Genomic DNA, 21,179 nt, shown 5'->3' on the forward strand with positions numbered 1-21,179 from the left:
AAGAAAACACTTGTTCTTCATCCCTGTCAACCCATCATGTGCTTATAAAGCAGAGTCTGTGATTAGCTGACGGAGATGAGACCCCAGTGTCACTGTACAGTGCATCTAACTATAAGGAACCCTCTCCAGACCCTCTAGGGTATGTTCACATGTATGCATTTTTGGTGTGTTTTTTTTCTTCAGCTTTTTTTAATGCAAATTTTAGCTGCGTTTTGCAGTACCAGCTATGTCTGTGAGATTTCATAAATCTCCTGCACACAGCTTGCTTTTTTTTTGTTCCTCAGTATTTTGTACTTTCTTTGGTCTTTGCAGAATGGATCATGACCCTTCTTTCAGCTTTTTTTAGGATATTTAACCCATTGAAAGTAATGGGTGGTAAAAAAAAATGCTGAAAAAGCTATCAGGTTTTGCTGCTTTTTTTGTGCTAAAAACTAATGAATTTGAATCAGATTTTTTTTGAGGGGCACTAAACTGTATGAGTATGCACTTGACACAAATGTAGCATGACAAACACGCAGCAAAATCACAAAAAAATATGCAAAAGCCTGTTTTTTTTAGGCAAGTTTTTAACTGCCAATAGAGCAGGTTTTGCTTCAAGAAAGAAACGCAGCAAAACCGCAAAGTGTAAGCATAGCCTTATAGTGGCTGTTGATAGTGTTTTCTTTGAGGCCGGGGTCACACTTACGAGAAACTCGCACGAGTCTCCCGTCTCAATACCCGGCAGTGCCACAGTCACTCGTGATCTGAGTGTGCGGCTGCATGTATTTCTATGCAGCTGAGCACTCCAGTCCGAGTGCCGGGTATTGAGACGGGAGACTCGTCCAATTTTCTCGCAAGTGTGACCCCAGCCTCACACTGAGCCACTAAGCACTAGTACCCCCCTCTGCACGCGTTTTAGGTATGGGTCCTTTCCTCTCTACTTAGTTTTGATGCTGCCGTCATCTCTAAGATGGATCATGGCGTTTCAGCAGCTGATCGGACCCCCTCTCCTTCGTGGCCCGATGCAGCGACACCGGCTTCACAGGCGGTATGTCCACCCCTGGACCTTGAGAATTTGATTGGGAAACATTATCCTAAACAATCAGTTGTAATATTTGTAAACTCTAATATTACAACATTTTCAATTTCTACAGCACATTTTCCAAAATTTTTATTTCACCTTTAAATAGTGATATCATAGGGACAGGCCATAAAAATGTATTTTCATATCTATTGCCATTTTGTAATTTAGTTTTATAGAAAAAAATCCCTAAATCAAGATCGCCCTAATTTTATCTCTATATATAAAAATCAATGTGTGTGTGTGTGTGTGTGTGTGTGTATCACCAACCAATCACGAGCATCTTTCATTTCACCAGAGCTGTTCAAAAGAAGCTAAGCTGTGAGTAGTTGCTATGACCAACAGTTTTCCTTGCAACCAATCACTAAGCATCTCTCATTTCACCAGATCTGGTTAAAAGTAGCTGAGCTGTGATTGGTTGCTATGCGCAAGTTTTCCCACTTGACAGCACCTCAGCAGACACTAACATGGTGGGAGAAATATAGCATCCCCAGGAACATAAGCTCCAACTATCGTCTGTCCCACAGAAAGGAGCAGTGAGTACATGACAGAAATAAATCCCCCCCTCCCGTGTGGTATCATTAAGTGACTCACATGAATGTAGGAAAGTGCACATATTAAAGGTCATGTGGATTTAATATTTTCTCACAGACACTTTTATACATTATTGATATGTTACTGTGCTCTGATGCTGTGAGTTTTTTTAAAGTGCTACTTCCCCCATAATTCACCTGAATATACCCATATATCACGTAATGCTTTTCCCATAACAACCTATTAAATATGATATTATACAGCATACAGATGCTGTACATCCATGAGCAACTCAGCCGGTACAAATTACAAGTTGACGGTGCATGAAAATGTGTGCGAAGTTTTCTCAGCCTGATCAGTAGAAAACCTGGGATCTTAGTGAACCATGTTTCTGTGCAATTTCACTATTCTACTTTTACTGGCTTTGACGGGATGATGTGGGATATTAGGGGTAGTAGTCCGGTAGCTCTGGCTGACGGGATGATGTGGGATATTATAGTGAATGTGGCTATGCGGAGTGGGCAGGGCTATACACTCAGCTTTATATATATATATATATATATATATATATATATATATATATATACACACATATAATCATTATAATTTGTTATAACTAACCATAGTTAGTTACTATGCCCGGGCAGCGCCGGGCTCTTCAGCTAGATATAATATAAACCTGTCTTCATCGCAAACAGATTTTTTTTTTAATGGTAATAAGAACGGTGTATACAATGTCACCGCTAGATAAATAATTTATAGCCTTTTGATAACATTCTGACTGCAGAGATTTCCCTCACAGTCTAGAAAGCCCAGGACTTAATGTCAGAGTATGAGCACTATTAACCCACAACATAAGGTACATGATCGCTAGTTATAAGAGAACAGTCCACGCGGCAGACACAAGCGCTCCCTGTACGGACATGACTGCACAGAAACGCCACCAAATGTATGTAATCTAGATACATACAGGATATATGAGGGAACTGAAAAATAGATACAGCAGTGTATATATTATTTTATTAATTTATTAACCCCTTTCTGACATCAGACGCACTATTCCGTCCATGGGACCTGGGCCCCTATGCCCATGGACGGGATAGTACGTCACCACGTGGGCGCCGCTGATCGCGGCCGGGTGTCAGCTGATTATCACAGCTGACACCCAGCACTATGTGTCAGGGGCAGTCATGGACTGCCTCCGACACGTTAACCCCTTGCACACCGCGATCAAACACGATCGCGGTGTACCGGGGGTTAAAGGGAAGCATCGGCAGGGAGGGGGCTCCCTCCGTACTTCCCTGAGCCCCCCACAGCAACGCAATGTGCAGCGCTGCTGCGGGGGGCTCTTTCCCTGCAGGCCCCCGCATCCAAGATGGCGACGGGGACCTTCGGGGGCCTGCAGGGAGATGGCTTCCTCAGTGCCTGCAAAGCGCAGGCATGAGGAAGCCTTCTGCACTGCCTGTGACAGATTGCTGATCTGTCACAGTGATCTGTGATATGACAGATCAGCGATCTGTCACAGGACAGTGATGTCCCACCTGGGACAATGTAATAAAGTTAAAAAAAAAAGGTGTAAAAATAATTTAAAAAAAATCGCTAAATAAATTAAAAAAAAAAAATATTCCCTAATAAATTCATTTTTTGGAAATAAAAAAACCCAAAGCAATAAAAGTACACATATTTAGTATCTCTGAGTCCGTAGCGACCTGCCCTATAAAACTGTCCCGTTAGTTAACCCCTTTAGCGAACCCCTTAAAAAATAAAAATAAAAAACGAAGCAGAAAATAATGATCTATTATCATACTGCCGAACAAAAAGTGCAATAACGCGCGATCAAAAAGACGCATATAAATATCCATGGTACCGCTGAAAACGTCATCTTGTCCCGCAAAAAACAAGCGGCCACACAGCATCATCAGAGAAAAAATAAAAAAGTTATAGCTCGCAGAATAAAGCGATGCAAAAATTATTATTTTTTATATAAAATTGTTTTTATTGCATAAAAGCGCCAAAACATAAAAAAAATAACATAAATGAAGTATCGCTATAACCGTACTGACCCGAAGAATAAAACCGCTTTATCAATTTTACTGCACGCGGAACGGTGTAAACGCACCCCCCCAAAAGAAATTCATGAAACGCTGTTTTTTGTTCATTCTGCGTCCCAAAAATCGGAATAAAAAGCGACCAAAAAAGTCATGTGCCCGAACATGATACCAATAAATACGTCAACTCGTCCCGCAAAAAATCAGACATCACATGACTCAGTGGGTCAAAATACGTAAAAATTATAGCTCTCAATATGTGGTGATGCAAAAACTATTTTTACAATAAAAAGAGTCTTTTAGCGTGTGACAGCTGCCAAAAATAAAAACCGCCATAAATAGTAAATCAAACCCCCCGTTATCACCCCCTTAGTTAGGGAAAAATAATAAAATTAAAAAAAATGTATTTATTTCCATTTTCCCAATAGGGTTAGGGCTAGGGTTAGGGCTAGGGTTAGGGCTAGGGTTAGGGCTAGGGCTAGGGTTGGGGATAGGGTTAGGGCTAGGGTTAGGGCTGAGATTAGGGTTAGGGGTGTGTTGGGGTTAGGGTTGGAGTTAGAATAGGGGGGTTTCCACTGTTTGGGCACATCAGGTGCTCTCCAAACGCAACATGGCGTCTGATCTCAATTCCAGCCAATTCTGCGTTGAAAAAGTCAAATGGTGCTCCTTCCCTTCCAAGCTCTGCCATGCGCCCAAACAGTGTTTTACCCCCACATATGGGGTATCAGCCTACTCAGGACAAATTGCAAAACAACTTTTGGGGTACTATTTCTCCTGTTGCCCTTAGGAAAATAAAAAAATGGGGGCAAAAATATCATTTTTGTGGGAAAAAAAAGGTTTTTTTATTTTCACGCCCGGGCGTTATAAACTTCTGTGAAGACCTTTGGGGTTCAAAGTGCTCACCACACATCTAGATAAGTTCCGTGGGGGATCTAGTTTCCAAAATGGGGTCACTTGTGGGGAGTTTCCACTGTTTAGGTACATTAGGGACTCTCCAAAGGCAACATGACACCCGCAGAGCATTCCATCAAAGTCTGCATTCCAAAACGTCACTACTTCCCTTCTGAGCCCCGACATGGGCCCATACAGTAGTTTTCTCCCACATGTGGGGGATCAGGGTACTCAGGACAAATTGGACAACAACTCTTGGGGTCCATTTTCTCCTGGTACCCTTGGGAAAATAAAAAAATTGGGGACTAAATGATCATGTTTGTGGAAAAAATACGATTTTTTTATTTTCACGCCTGGGCATTATAAACTTCTGCGAAGCCCTTGGGGGTTCAAAGTGCTCACCACACATCTAGATAAGTTCCTTAGGGGGTCTAGTTTCCAAAATGGTGTCATTTGTGGGGGGTTTCCACTATTTAGGTACATTAGGGGCTCTCCAAAGGCAACATGACATCCGCAGACCATTCCATCAAAGTCTGCATTCCAAAACGTCACTACTTCCCTTCCGAGCCCCGACGTGAGCCCATACAGTAGTGTTCTCCCACATATGGGGTATCAGGGTACTCAGGACAAAATGGACAACAACTTTTGGGGTCCAATTTCTCCTGGTACCCTTGGGAAAATGAAAAAATTGGGGACTAAATGATCATGTTTGTGGAAAAAATACGATTTTTTTATTTTCACGCCCGGGCATTATAAATTTCTGTGAAGCCCTTGGGGGTTCAAAGTGCTCACCACACATCTAGACAAGTTCCTTAGGGGGTCTAGTTTCCAAAATGGTGTCATTTGTGGGGGGTTTCCACTGTTTAGGTACATTAGGGGCTCTCCAAAGGCAACATGACATCTGCAGGCCATTCCATCAAAGTCTGCTTTCCAAAACGTCACTACTTCCCTTCTGAGCCCCGACGTGTGGCCATACAGTAGTTTTCTCCCACATGTGGGGGATCAGGGTACTCAGGACAAATTGGAAAACAACTTTTGGGGTCCATTTTCTCCTGGTACCCTTGGGAAAATAAAAAAAATGGGACTAAATGATCATGTTTGTGGAAAAAATGCGATTTTTTTATTTTCACGCCCGGGCATTATAAACTTCTGTGAAGCCCTTGTGGGCTCAAAGTTCTCACCACACATCTAGAAAAGTTCCTTGGGGGGGTCTAGGTTCCAAAATGGGGTCACTTGTGGGGGGATTCCACTGTTTAGGTACATCAGGGGCTTTCCAAATGCGACATGGTGTCCGATCTCAATTCCAGCCAAAAAAGTCAAATGGCGCTGTTTCCCTTCCGAGCTCTGCCATGCGCCCAAATAGTGGTTTACCCCCACATGTGGGGTATCAGCGTACTCAGAACAAATTGCACAATAACTTTTAGGGTCCTGTTACCCTTGGGAAAGTAAGAATTGAGGGTGAAAAGATCATTTTTGTGGAAAAAATATGATTTTTTAATTGTACCGCTGTACGCTATAAACTTCTGTGAAGCTCTTGTGGGTTCAAAGTTCTCACCACATATCTAGATAAGTTCCTTTGGGGGTCTAGTTTCCAAAATGGGGTCACTTGTGGGGGGTTTCCACTGTTTAGGTACATCAGGGGCTCTCCAAACGTGACATGGCGTCCGATCAGAATTCCAGCCAATTTTGCATTGAAAAAGTCAAACGGCGCTCCTTCCCTTCTGAGCTCTGCCATGCGCCGAAACAGTGGTTCCCCCCCACATATCAGGTATCAGCGTACTCAGGACAAATTGCAAAATAACTTTTCCAGTCCAATTTCTCCTTTTACCCTTGGTAAAATAAAAAAAAATTGAACCTGAATTATTTATTTTGTGAAAAAAAAGTTAAATGTTCATTTTTTTTAAATATTCAAAAAATTCCTGTGAAGCACCTGAAGGGTTAATAAACTTCTTGAATGTGGTTTTGAGCAACTTGAGGGGTGCAGTTTTTAGAATGGTGTCACTTTTGGGTATTTTCTATCATATAGACCCCTCAAAGTGGCTTCAAATGTGATGTGGTCTGTAAAAATAAAATGGTGTTGTAAAAATGAGAAATCGCTGGTCAACTTTTAACCCTTATAACTTCCTAACAAAAAAAAATTTTGGTTCCAAAATTGTGCTGATGTAAAGTAAACATGTGGGAAATGTCACTTATTAAGTTTTTTGTGTGCCATATCTCTGTGATTTAAGAGCATAAAAATTCAAAGTTGGAAAATTGCGAAATTTTCAAAATTTTCGCCAAATTTCCGTTTTTTTTCCACAAATAAACGTATGTTATATGAATGAAATTTTACCACTAACATGAAGTACAATATGTTACGAGAAAACAATGTCAGAATCACCGGGATCCATGGAAGAGTTTCAGAGTTATTACCTCATAAAGGGACAGTGGTCAGAATTGTAAAAATTGGCCCGGTCATGAACGTGCAAACCACCCTTGGGGGTGAAGGGGTTAATGATAACATTAATGATAATAGTCATACAATTGCTAAACACAAAAATATTTCACCTCTAAAGCCTTCCTTACATGGCTCTAGCATATGAGTCATTTTACATCCACTACAGTAAAAACGCCCGAGGGAAACTGATGACAAGACTGATCTCATGGTTTCCTACGAGAACGGTTGGTGTCTGGTGGCATCAGTTGTGAGGTTGCAGGTCTCCCTCAGATGGACAAAAAAATTCATATAAGAACAGTACAGAGTAAATTTGCCAATAATCTATATATAGTGTAATTACCATATAAATACAAGATATTTTTAAGGCAGATATTTACCATCTTTCTATACTTAATATATTTATTTCTATTATTATATGAATCTTTAAATCTTCATCTTTTGATTTTTGAGTAGTGTTTTTCTAAATTTTTGGAATGAATGAATAATGAAACATAAGATGCAGTGTGACATTATTCAGGAACATGAAGAAGGATTGGATAGACTACATAGTAGGAAACATATTCTCTAGAGCAAGGGTCCACAACCTTTGGCTTGGGAGACACAGGTGGCTCGAGACTGTCGCCAGCTTGGTGCAGAACCACCTGGTCTAACACCAGCTATGAAGAACAGGTCTCCAGAAGGTGAATTGTGTCAGTAGCCCCTCACAGAAGAGCAGATCTGGATCCACATACACTGGCCGTGGGGGTTTAGAGATAATTTAAAGGGAACCTGTCACCCCCCCCAGGGCATTTTTCAGTTAAAGAGCCACCTTCAGCAGCACTGAGGCTGCATTCTGTGAAAGTGTCTCTTCTTTTTCTGACCCCTAGTAACGCTGAAATATCTACTTTTGTAAATAGCTCCTCATACCTGTAATGTGTCCCATTGGTATGGTGTGTCCCCCTGTATCAGCTGCCTACCATCCGTCCATCATGCCTGTCCGGTGTCTCGGCGCCGCCCACCATCTGTCCATCATGATGCCCCTGTGCATCGCTTCCTCCTTCTGATTTGAATGCCGGCGCCTGTGCTGTGTGACAAGAGTTCTCGGGCATGCGCAGTTCGTGCTGCCCGAGAACCGGCATCAGGCTATTACGCCTGCGTGTTGCAGAGACCACAGCCCCGCAGTGTGAATACATCATAACACACTGCGGGGCGGGATCTGGGGTCTCCACAACACGCAAGCGCAATAGCCTGATGTTGGTTCTCAGGCAGCGCGCACTACGCATGCCCGAGAACTCTTGTCACAGCGCAGGGGCTGGCATTCAAATCTGGAGGAGGCAGCGACACACAGGGGCATCATGATGGACAGATGGTGGGCGGCGCTTCACCCTCACAGAATGCAGCCTTAGTGCTGCTGAAGGTGGCTCTTTAACTGAAAAACGCCCTGGGGGTGACAGGCTCCCTTTAAAGGGAACCTGTCGGCAGGATTGTGCACAGTAACCCACAGACAGTGTCAGGTTGGCGCCGTTATACTGATTAATATGATAATCTGTATTAGTAGTTTTCAGTTAGGGATTCTTGTGCTTTGGGATGGCCTGTGGGGGTCTTCATGTGGTGCTCTGCTTAGATGTTCATCTGTATGGCTTATGACAGGTCACTGATCCTTCACTAACCTGCCCCCTATTTAACATACTGTATATCTTATTGTTTGAGTAAAATAAATAAAATTTCCTTCATCATGTAGGCACTGGCAGCAGCGCCTGTGCTGTAGCATGATACGTCTATAATATCCATATTTTCATTTTATTTAGGCATATAAATTTCTTGAGAAAAAAAAAAATCTTAAATCAAAATAGTGTCGTCGGCCGCGCCTGTGCAGAAGCATCATTCAAAATGCAATAGATGCTACTGTGCAGGCGTCGCCGCTGGTGCTATTTTGCTAAAGGGGAAAAAAAGAAAATTTGGCTCCATCAATATGGTGCAGTATAATCTGTCGGATTGCCAATAGATGCTACTGCCCAGGCATCGCCAGTGCCATTTTGATGAAGATCTTTTTTTTTCAAGAAATGTATAGGCCTAAATAAAATGAAAATATGAATATTATAGACTGTATCATGCTACAGCGATGGCGCTGGCACCTGCATGATGAATGTAATTTTTTTTCAAACAATAAGATGTACAGTTTGTAAACTAGGGGGCAGGTCAGTAAGAGATCAGTGACCTGTCATAAGCCGTACTGGTGAATATGTAAGCAGAGCATCACATAAAGACCCCCCCACAGGCCGCCTTAGGGCACGAGCATATCATTAGCTCAAAACTGAAAATAAAGATTAAACAACAACCACAAGACGGATTTCATCAACCAAGGTAGCATTATATTCAGTATAATGGCAATGACCTGACATTGTGTGTAGGTTACTCTGCACAATCCTGCGACGGGATGTGATAGTTTGGCAGGAGTGCTTGATGCGAGAATACCAAATGGGGATATTGTGGAAACCCCTGTATGGTTACTGTGGAAAAGCTTTGGCTGCCATTGTACCGGTAATGAGAGCTCTGGGTGTCACTACTGTGAGGGCGGCCTACACTGAATGTGGCTCAAGACCCTTTCTCAAAGCTGAATGTGGTTCTCAAGGTCTGGAAGGTTGGGAACCTCTGCTCTAGAGAGTCTACATGAGGTGAGGTGTCCTCCTGTTGATGACGTGAAGCTGGGGCAACAGTTTTGAAGTGAATATGTGCCGCATACTTGGCAACATTGACTCTAAATTTGGTAATATTTATGTTCTACTGACTTCTCTAGTTAGCACAGCGTTTCAATGGGGATATCAGTTCAGATTGTGAATGCTGTTTGGGACTATAATACATGCTGTCACAACAAACTAATTTACTGTATGCCGCAAGTGAGGGCAGATGAGTTTTAAGCCTTAAATGCTGCAGCACTGCCAGCCATCTAGAAGTTCCTGGAAAGTCTTCCATAGTAAGAGACTTTGTTTTGGCTGCAGACATGACGTCATTTCAAAAGCGCACATCACTGCTTAAGTCAATCACTTAGCTTGTGCCAGCTACATCAGCAGTACTGCTAAGCTCAGTGATTGGCTGCAGCGGTGATATGTGCTGTTGACTTGAAGTCAATGCTGCAGCCAGAACACAGAGACTAAAAACGCAAATAATCCTTTTCTTACAACTATTACTTGCCCAATTCAGACATACGACCTTGTCAATCACAGGGACATTTAGTGATTTCAGAGCTGCTCATTACATTTTCTAAAAACACCAGTTCATGGCCACATTTCATATTTCAGTGGAGGCATTCCGGAAACAAAAAATGTTATCGAGTGTGACAATCAAGTGACAATTACTGTCAAGTTTACTGTGACATGAAATGAAAATAATTGATCATTTCTGTGTCCAAAGCATAAGAGTAATTTATAAGCATAGAGGCATTCAAGAAAAAAAATATTAACCATGTTTTGTGCACGTCAGAAAAAGAAAAATTTTGCCAGGGTGGAGGCCATGCAATGTCCACAATAACCCCATCAACTTCATTAAAATGATTTTCTCCATTGGGATTCTGGAGGAAATTCCGGGGAACCAACCAGCGCTGTATTAATGTAAACCTAGTCTTTTATATGTTGTCTTTATAAGCATGGATTTTGTCCAAAAGGTATTTTTCATGGGAAAATGCAAAATAATTTTGATTTTTTTTCAGTTTATTTTCTTTTAACCTCCTCACCCTCATTTTGGAGGCCCGATTCATCAAAGCGTTTATGCCAGCGTAAATACCTTTGAAAAATGCAAAATTTGTGTGACTTTTGGTGTTTTGATGTCCAAATGCCAAAATGTAAACGGGTTGGATGGGATATGGACACACCAACACGTCGAATTCTTCAGAACTGGCGGCGCTCCTCGGGAGTAACACAACAGAGGCACACGCCACTGAGAAGATGCACTGAATTTATTAAGTGGCGCGCGTCTCCATGAAATCTCTACATTCACCTCTCTGTACATTTGAACCACTGCCTATTATTCTGACTCAGGCTTAGGCTGGGGTCACAGGACCGTTTTTCCCTCATCTGTGTAAATCGATCAAATTATGCTAATTACAGTCTGATAAAAAAATAAAGATTTCTCCACCTTTTCTATATTGTCAGTCCAGAATAAATTGTGACGGCTCTCGGATGCCATCTGAATGCAGTTCGATGTTTTCCCCCTACCTGTAGAGTTGAATGGGCGAATGCCATCTGGTTCTCCGATTTTTACCAGACAATTATGCCTAAGCTGAGGACTTGAGTGCCACTACTGCACCCTTAGACCTATCAAATGTATTTAGCGTCTAATACCCTCCTGAAGTGTCCAGGGTATGCACACTGGGAGAAATGTGTTCAAGCATTTTGAACATTAATGTATATGTCCTCACAAAATAATGGCAGAAACTAATATTTATAGGCAATTATCTTTAAATAAATTCAATATATATGCCATAAAGTACACTAGTGGTACTAATAGCTTGTTAGAGGCATCTGAATTAAATACACTCAGATTGTACTCATGTAATGGATTGCTTTAGAAGCACAGATTGATATAATGACTTATAGTAGCTTGCGAAAGTATTCACCCTCTCACCTTTTTAGTTATTTTGTTACATTACAATCTGTGTTTAAATATTTTTGTAATCTGATTTGTGTGTGATGCGTCAGCACTAAATAGTCTAAGTTAGTGAAGTGATAAAAATATAGGCATAAATTAAATTTGTGGGATCAAATAACTAAAAATTGCCATGTGTATATGTATTCACCCATTTTGCGATAACGCACCTAAACATTTCTGGTGTAAGCAATTACCTTCATAAGTCACATGCTTAGTGTCAGGATGTCCACCTGTGTGTAATCTAAGAGTCACACAGTCTGTCAGTATATACACACCTTTTCTGAATGGCCACAGAAGCTACAACACCCAATAACCAAACAACACCACAAAGACCAAGGAGATCTCCAAACAAGTCAGGGACAAAGTTGTTGAGAATTACAAGTCAGGGTTTGGGTAAAAAGATATATATATCCTAATCTCTGTTGATTCCCCAGAGCACCATCAAATCCATTATCATCAATTGGAAAGAACATGGTACCACAACAAGTATTTGCTTACAAACACAAATTGTAGGGGTCATTTTGAGTTTGCCAAATGACATGTGAGAGATTCCCCAAATGTATGGAGGAAGGTTCTATGGTCAGATGAGACCAAAATTGAACTTTTTGGCAACCAAGATAAACGCTATGTCTGGCGCCAAACCAACACAGTTCATCACCCCAAGAACACCATCCCCACAGTAAAACATGGTGGTGGCAGCATCATGCTGTAAGGATGTTATTTTGGCAACAGAGGCAGGGAAAATAGTCCAAGTCGAGGGGAAGATCAATGGTGCGAATTATAAGAATATTCTTGAGCAAAACCTGTTTCAGTCTGTCAATGTGTTGAGACTGTGGCGGAGGTTCACCTTCCAACAAAAGAATTACTCAAAGCATACTGCAAAATAAATACTCCAATGGTTTAAGGGGAAACATATAAATGTTTTGGAGTGGCCGAGTCAAAGCTTAAATCTGAATCCAATTGAGAATCTGTGGTCAGGCTTCAAGATTGCTGTTCACCAGAGGAAACCATCTAACTTGAAGGAGCTGGATCAGTTTTGCCTTAAGGAATGGGCAAAATCCCAGTGGCAAAATGTGGAAATCTCATAGATACTTAAAGCAACGTGCAGCTGCAATTGATGTAAAAGGAGGCTCTACAAAGTACTGACTTTAGGGAGGTAGTTATGCACAATGAAGTTTTCAGTGATTTTGTCCTATTTGTTGTTTGCGTCACGATAAAAAGAAAACCAAATTTTTACAGTTGTAGGCATGTTCTTTACATGAACTGATGCAAACCCTGAAAAAAACTGTGAAATTCGAGGTTGAGAGGTAGCACTCCCCCCCCAAAAAAAAAAAAAAAAATGCCAAGGAAAGGGGAAGAATATTTTTTCCAACCACTACATATTATATATTATCAGTAGTGTGGATAATGCTTGTTACTTTGTAGCTATATTCTGTTGAACCATCTCTTACACTCAACACTCAATACAGAGGGATATTTTAGACTATAGAGTGCAACACTTTCTATTACAGTGGCATATAGTTTGAATATTTTATTTGGACTAATAAAATATAATTTTTTAACAAACCTTTTTTTTTCCACTTTTCCCTGTGGTTAGGATCTTACAATGAGCCATTTCTATACAGCACCTGTTGCTGGTAGTGATTAGAGCAGCATTTTCTGGGGGACAGCCGGAGATTGTCAGGTGTATTGTTCAGCTGTCTGTGATCCTGTATTCTCATTTCAGTGTTAAAATGTTAATAGAAAGGGAAGTCATATTATAATGTCGATTTTTACTCCTCTTTCTAATAAGGTAAGCGGCTGCCAGAGATGAAGCTGTTATGGCTGCGCGATAAGTACAAGGGGCTAAGGTAGAGCGGAGGCTTTTATACAGTATAAGGGGATGGAAAATCCCTTAACCTCTGTCATAGCTTTGCCATGTTCTGCTACACATTGCAAACAATAAAGCCATGGAATTTAGCATGCAGTCTATATTTCTAGTAGGGATCCTTGTACAGATCAATCACTCTGAGGGATTTTTCACATGAGTGTACTTGCTGCTTTTTTCAGACCCGTTTCGGCCCTTAGCACACAGAATATGATAGAAAAATGTATGACGTTTAGGCTTTGAGTGGTGTGAACACTGTATATTGGAAATGAACTGGTTTGGATATTTTATTTAATCCTAAACCCTACTTCAATTTAAAAGGTAAAATGTAAAGTAAAGGGAAAAGTGTAGGGTCATAACAGCATGGCCGGACCATGGCTATTCTCTCCCATGGCACACTTCAACTGTCGCCCCCAGAATCCCATTTCTTACTCTTGTCTTTTCTCAACAGCAAATCTTTTTTGACTTTCACTCAACACTAATTCATAACTGGGCTCGTTACTGTACCTAGGCCTCCCCTTGGAAGTCGTAATAGCGGCCATAGCTGCTGCCGCTCAGCTTCCATATGTAAAGCGGAGTATCATATGGTTGAATGGGGCATTAAAAGAATAAGTATAATTAATTAAAGGGATCATCCTGGATTATATTAACAGCGTTATTGGGTTGTGTGTAATATTTGATATTGCAGCTCATTTCGTGGAGCAGAGCTGCAAAACGAGGTGCCAGAAATGGAAGTGTGGCAAAGTTTCTGCAAGATGCAGCCATGTTTTAGTTACCGGTATGTAATGTCGAAAATTAATGTTAAGGTCTTGTAACAGTGGCGGACACGGACAGAAAAGGGCCCTCTGCAAGAACAGTATATGAGCCCTTTGCTGCCCAATAGCTCAGTCTATGAACAGAAGTTACTTGCTGCTTTGAAGCTGGAGGTGGCCCCTTGGGTCCTTGCGTGGTTTCACCAATGATCTGCCCCTTTGTTCTACCCAACTAGGCTGTGCTAACAAGAAACTAGGGAGCAATACCGCAAATAGGGTGATACCTGTGATACAAAGGGTGAATTAAAAGGGGGAGTATGCTCACCTTGTATTGTTGCCATTGCAATAATGTATACGCTTGAACAGCCGCTGCAGATCATGGGTGATGGACCATGACGATAGTAGAAGGAGATGGACGGCTGTCCTTCGTGCGATATTGTCTCCTTCTACTATCAACATCGCAGCGTTATACTGTACGTCAGAAAATGCTCCTGATGTGTATCTGCAAAGGAAACCTTTTATCCCAATGTATTATTATTACCGGTCTATAAATGACTTGTAAGGTCACATCTTTAATATGGGGTCAAGTTTTGGGCTCCACTCTTTAAAAAGGATATTCGGATATTAGCGTCAGTTCAGTAGCTGGCAACTAGATTATTACATGGGTGGGATGGAAGGCCTCTCATATGATGAGAGGTTGGAAAAGCTTGTGTGGTCAATAAAATAACTGGCACATGACTTATTCGTCCCAAAGACCTTACAAAGAACCAGGGGACGTTCATTATGCGTGGAGGAAAGGTGATTATAGCATCTAAATAGGAAAGGGTTCTTTACAGTTAGAGCAGTGAGAGTGTGGAATGCCGACCACAAGAGGTAGTAATGGACAATACTATATCAGCATTTAAAAAAAGGGCTGGAAACTTTTCTCGCAACAAATGGCATAAATGGGTTATAAATAATAGAGAATATATACGGTAATTGGTGGAGAAAAATTTACCTCGATGGATTTATAGCTTTTTTTTAGTTTTGTAACTACAGTATATATGCCACTTAATAATGCAGTTAATTAACTTCCATTTAAATAAGCCCATTATGTGTTTATACTAATGCAGTATAGTTTTCAAAAAGACACTATTTTTCCTTACGTCAGGTCACTGGGACACTATAACTATATTTGTTATTTGCTTCAGTAGATTTCCTGGTATATAGCCCGAATTTACAGACTCAGACATCGGGCACATATTCATACTATCTATAATAATAAATGCCCTAAGCAACTTCCGGTTGTAACAACTTCCGTCCAGTTGTAACCGGTGACGTCACCGCACACCTCTTTCCATGTTAACCCTCAACACACACACTCCACTCACCTTTCACCATCTCCACTCACGTCCACTCACTCTTTCACTCCACATACGACCCTTTCTCTCACTCCGTCTCTCATACTCACGCCGTCATCGCCGCTGATCCCCGATCCCCGACATCTTCTTCCGCCGGCGCCATCCTGGATCCAGACGTCCTCCACGCCGGCGACATGTTCTTGCGGCGACGCCATTTTGGATTGGCAAAATCCCGTGATAGTCAAGATGGCGTCGCCGCAAGAACATATCGCCGGCGAGGACGACGTCGGGATCCAAAATGGCGTCAGCGAAAACTCGCGAGATTTCGCCGACGCCATTTTGGATCCCGACGCCGTCCACGCCGGCGACATGTTCTTCCGGCGACGCTATCTTGACTATCGCGGGATTTCACGATACTCAAGATGGCGTCGCCGCAAGAACATGTCGCCGGCGTGGACAATGTCTGGATCCAGGATGGCGCCGGCGGAAGAAGATGTTGGGGATAGTGGAACAGCGACGACGACGGCGTGAGTATGAGAGACGGAGTGAGAGAAGGGGTCGTATGTGGAGTGAAAGAGTGAGTGGAGATGGTGAAAGGTGAGAGGAGTGTGTGTTGAGGAGTGTGTGTTGAGGGTTAACATGGCAAGAGGTGTGATGCTATCGCATCCTCCCGATGCGATAGCATCGGGCCATAATCTAGTCTCTTAATATTATCAGTACATATACACACTCGGAGCCATATGGCACTCCTAGTATTACTGGGATCGCTCAGTACTTCCATTTCCCTAGGACTTTATACAGTGCTGCTTGGTGGAGGCAATCTCCACTAGAGGAAAGCTTCTGGAGGAGAATAGCTCTACCATACATTCTGCAGCCTGTGCGCCCCTATACAGTCTCTGCACATACGGCTCTACCATACAGTCTGCAGTCTGTGCGCCCCCATACAGTCTCTGCACATATGGCTCCACCATACAGTCTGCAGCCCGTGTGCCCCCATACAGGCTCTGCACATATGGCTCCACCATACAGTCTGTAGCCTGTGCGCCCCCATACAGTCTCTGCACATACGGCTCCACCATACAGTCCGCAGCCCGTGCGCCCCCATACAGGCTCTGCACATATGGCTCCACCATACAGTCTGCAGCCTGTGCGCCCCCATACAGTCTCAGCACATACGACTCCACCATACAGTCTGCAGCCTGTGCGCCCCCATAAAGGCTCTGCACATATGGCTCCACCATACAGTCTGCAGCCTGTGTGCCCCCATACAGTTTCTGCACATACGACTCCACCAAACAGTCTGCAGCCCGTGCACCCCCATACAGGCTCTGCACATATGGCTCCACCATACAGTCTGCAGTCTGTGCGCCCCCATAAAGGCTCTGCACATATGGCTCCACCATACAGTCTGAAGCCTGTGTGCCCCCATACAGTTTCTGCACATACGACTCCACCATACAGTCTGCAGCCCGTGCGCCCCCATACAGGTTCTGCACATATGGCTCCACCATACAGTCTGCAGCCCGTGCGCCCCCATACAGTCTCTGCACATACGACTCCACCATACAGTCTGCAGCCCGTGCGCCCCCATACAGGCTCTGCACATACGGCTCCACCATACAGTCCGCAGCCCGTGTGCCCCTATACAGGCTCTGCACATACGACTCCACCATACAGTCTGCAGCCCGTGTGCCCCCATACAGGCTCTGCACATACGACTCCACCATACAGTCTGCAGCCCGTGTGCCCCCATACAGGCTCTGCACATACGGCTCCACCATACAGTCTGCAGCCCGTGCGCTCCCATACAGGCTCGGCACATACGACTCCACCATACAGTCTGCAGCCCATGCGCCCCCATACAGGCTCTGCACATACGGCTCCACCATACAGTCTGCAGCCCGTGCGCCCCCATACAGGCTCTGCACATACGGCTCCACCATACAGTCTGCAGCCCGTGCGCCCCCATACAGGCTCTGCACATACGGCTCCACCATACAGTCTGCAGCCCGTGCGCCCCCATACAGGCTCTGCATATACGGCTCCACCATACAGTCTGCAGCCCGTGTGCCCCCATACAGGCTCTGCACATACGGCTCCACAATACAGTCTGCAGCCCGTGTGCCCCCATACAGGCTCTGCACATAGGGCTCCACCATACAGTCTGCAGCCTGTGTGCCCCCATACAGTTTCTGCACATACGACTCCACCATACAGTCTGCAGCCCGTGCGCCCCCATACAGGCTCTGCACATATGGCTCCACCATACAGTCTGCAGCCCGTGCGCCCCCATACAGTCTCTGCACATACGGCTCCACCATACAGTCTGCAGCCCGTGCGCCCCCATACAGGCTCTGCACATACGGCTCCACCATACAGTCCGCAGCCCGTGTGCCCCCATACAGGCTCTGCACATATGGCTCCAACATAGAGTCCGCAGCCCGTGCGCCCCCATGCAGGCTCTGCACATACGACTCCACCATACAGTCTGCAGCCCGTGCACCCCCATACAGGCTCTGCACATATGGCTCCACCATACAGTCTGCAGCCCGTGCGCCCCCATACAGGCTCTGCACATACGGCTCCACCATACAGTCTGCAGCCCGTGCGCCCCCATACAGGCTCTGCACATACGGCTCCACCATACAGTCCGCAGCCCGTGCGCCCCCATACAGGCTCTGCACATACGGCTCCAACATAGAGTCCACAGCCCGTGCGCCCCCATACAGGCTCTGCACATACGGCTCCACCATACAGTCTGCAGCTCGTGCGCCCCGATACAGGCTCTGCACATACGACTCCACCATACAGTCCGCAGCCCGTGCGCCCCCCTACAGGCTTTGCACATACAGGTCCAACATACAGTCCGCAGCCTGTGTGCCCCCATACAGGCTCTGCACATACGGCTCCACCATACAGTCTGCAGCCTGTGTGCCCCCATACAGGCTCTGCACATACGACTCCACCATACAGTCTGCAGCCTGTGCGCCCCCATACAGGCTCTGCACATACAGCTCCAACATACAGTCTGCAGCCCGTGTTCCCCCATACAGGCTTTGCACATACGGCTCCACCATACATTCTGCAGCCCGTGTGCCCCCATACAGGCTCTGCACATACGGCTCCACCATACAGTCTGCAGCCCGTGCGCCCCCATACAGGCTCTGCACATACGGCTCCACCATACATTCTGCAGCCCGTGTGCCCCCATACAGGCTCTGCACATACGGCTCCACCATACAGTCTGCAGCCCGTGCGCCCCCATACAGGCTCTGCACATACGGCTCCACCATACAGTCTGCAGCATGTGTGCCCCCATACAGGCTCTGCACATACGACTCCACCATACAGTCTGCAGCCCGTGTGCCCCCATACAGGCTCTGCACATACGGCTCCACCATACAGTCTGCAGCCCGTGTGCCCCCATACAGGCTCTGCACATACGGCTCCACCATACAGTCTGCAGCCTGTGCGCCCCCATACAGGCTCTGCACATACGGCTCCACCATACAGTCTGCAGCCCGTGTGCCCCCATACAGGCTCTGCACATACGGCTCCACCATACAGTCTGCAGCCCGTGTGCCCCCATACAGGCTCTGCACATACGGCTCCATCATACAGTCTGCAGCCCGTGCGCCCCCATACAGGCTCTGCACATACGGCTCCACCATACAGTCTGCAGCCCGTGTGCCCCCATACAGGCTCTGCACATACCGCTCCACCATACATTCTGCAGCCTGTGTGCCCCCATACAGGCTCTGCACATACGGCTCCACCATACAGTCTGCAGCCTGTGTGCCCCCCATACAGGCTCTGCACATACGACTCCACCATACAGTCTGCAGCCCGTGTGCCCCCATACAGGCTCTGCACATACGGCTCCTCCATACAGTCCGCAGCCCGTGCGCCCCCATACAGGCTCTGCACATACGGCTCCACCATACAGTCTGCAGTCCGTGCGCCCCCATACAGGCTCTGCACATACGGCTCCACCATACAGTCCGCAGCCCGTGTGCCCCCATACAGGCTCTGCACATATGGCTCCACCATACAGTCCGCAGCCCGTGCGCCCCCCTACAGGCTTTGCACATACGGCTCCACCATACAGTCCACAGCCTGTGCGCCCCCATACATGCTCTGCACATATGGCTCCACCATACAGTCCGCAGCCCGTGCGCCCCCCTACAGGCTTTGCACATACGGCTCCACCATACAGTCTGCAGCCCGTGCGCCCCCATACAGGCTCTGCACATACGGCTCCACCATACAGTCTGCAGCCTGTGCGCCCCCATACATGCTCTGCACATATGGCTCCACCATACAGTCCGCAGCCCGTGCGCCCCCCTACAGGCTTTGCACATACAGGTCCAACATACAGTCCGCAGCCCGTGCGCTCCCCTACAGGCTTTGCACATACGGCTCCACCATACATTCTACAGCCCGTGCGCCCCCATACAGGCTCTGCACATACGGCTCCACCATACAGTCCGCAGCCCGTGCGCCCCCATACAGGCTCTGCACATACGGCTCCACCATACATTCTGCAGCCTGTGTGCCCCCATACAGGTTCTGCACATACGACTCCACCATACAGTCTGCAGCCCGTGTGCCCCCATACAGGCTCTGCACATACGACTCCACCATACGGTCTGCAGCCCGTGTGCCCCCATACAGGCTCTGCACATACGGCTCCACCATACAGTCCGCAGCCCGTGCGCCCCCATACAGGCTCTGCACATACGGCTCCACCATACAGTCTGCAGTCCGTGCGCCCCCATACAGGCTCTGCACATACGGCTCCACCATACAGTCCGCAGCCCGTGTTCCCCCATACAGGCTCTGCACATATGGCTCCACCATACAGTCCGCAGCCCGTGCGCCCCCCTACAGGCTTTGCACATACGGCTCCACCATACAGTCCGCAGCCTGTGCGCCCCCATACATGCTCTGCACATATGGCTCCACCTTACAGTCCGCAGCCCGTGCGCCCCCCTACAGGCTTTGCACATACGGCTCCACCATACAGTCTGCAGCCCGTGCGCCCCCATACAGGCTCTGCACATACGGCTCCACCATACAGTCTGCAGCCTGTGCGCCCCCATACATGCTCTGCACATATGGCTCCACCATACAGTCCGCAGCCCGTGCGCCCCCCTACAGGCTTTGCACATACGGCTCCAACATACAGTCCGCAGCCCGTGCGCCCCCCTACAGGCTTTGCACATACGGCTCCACCATACAGTCTGCAGCCCGTGCGCCCCCATACAGGCTCTGCACATACGGCTCCACCATACAGTCCGCAGCCCGTGCGCCCCCATACAGGCTCTGCACATATGGCTCCACCATACAGTCCGCAGCCCGTGCGCCCCCATACAGGCTCTGCACATACGGCTCCACCATACAGTCTGGAGCCTGTGTGCCCCCATACAGGCTCTGCACATACGACTCCACCATACAGTCTGCAGCCCGTGTTCCACCATACAGGCTCTGCACATATGGCTCCACCATACAGTCCGCAGCCCGTGCGCCCCCCTACAGGCTTTGCACATACGGCTCCACCATACAGTCCGCAGCCTGTGCGCCCCCATACATGCTCTGCACATATGGCTCCACCTTACAGTCCGCAG

General features: G+C 46.0%; 1 protein-coding gene across 1 annotated transcript in view; it reads left to right on the forward strand.

Moving 5' to 3' along the window:
* NALF1 (NALCN channel auxiliary factor 1) overlaps positions 1 to 21,179 on the forward strand; it is a 751,636-nt gene that overhangs the window by 87,536 nt on the left and 642,921 nt on the right. The window lies entirely within an intron of this gene.

This window comes from Dendrobates tinctorius, unplaced genomic scaffold (genome assembly GCF_039654945.1).
Source record: "Dendrobates tinctorius isolate UK_male_01 unplaced genomic scaffold, ASM3965494v1 ptg000026l, whole genome shotgun sequence".
Lineage (NCBI taxonomy): Eukaryota > Metazoa > Chordata > Amphibia > Anura > Dendrobatidae > Dendrobates > Dendrobates tinctorius.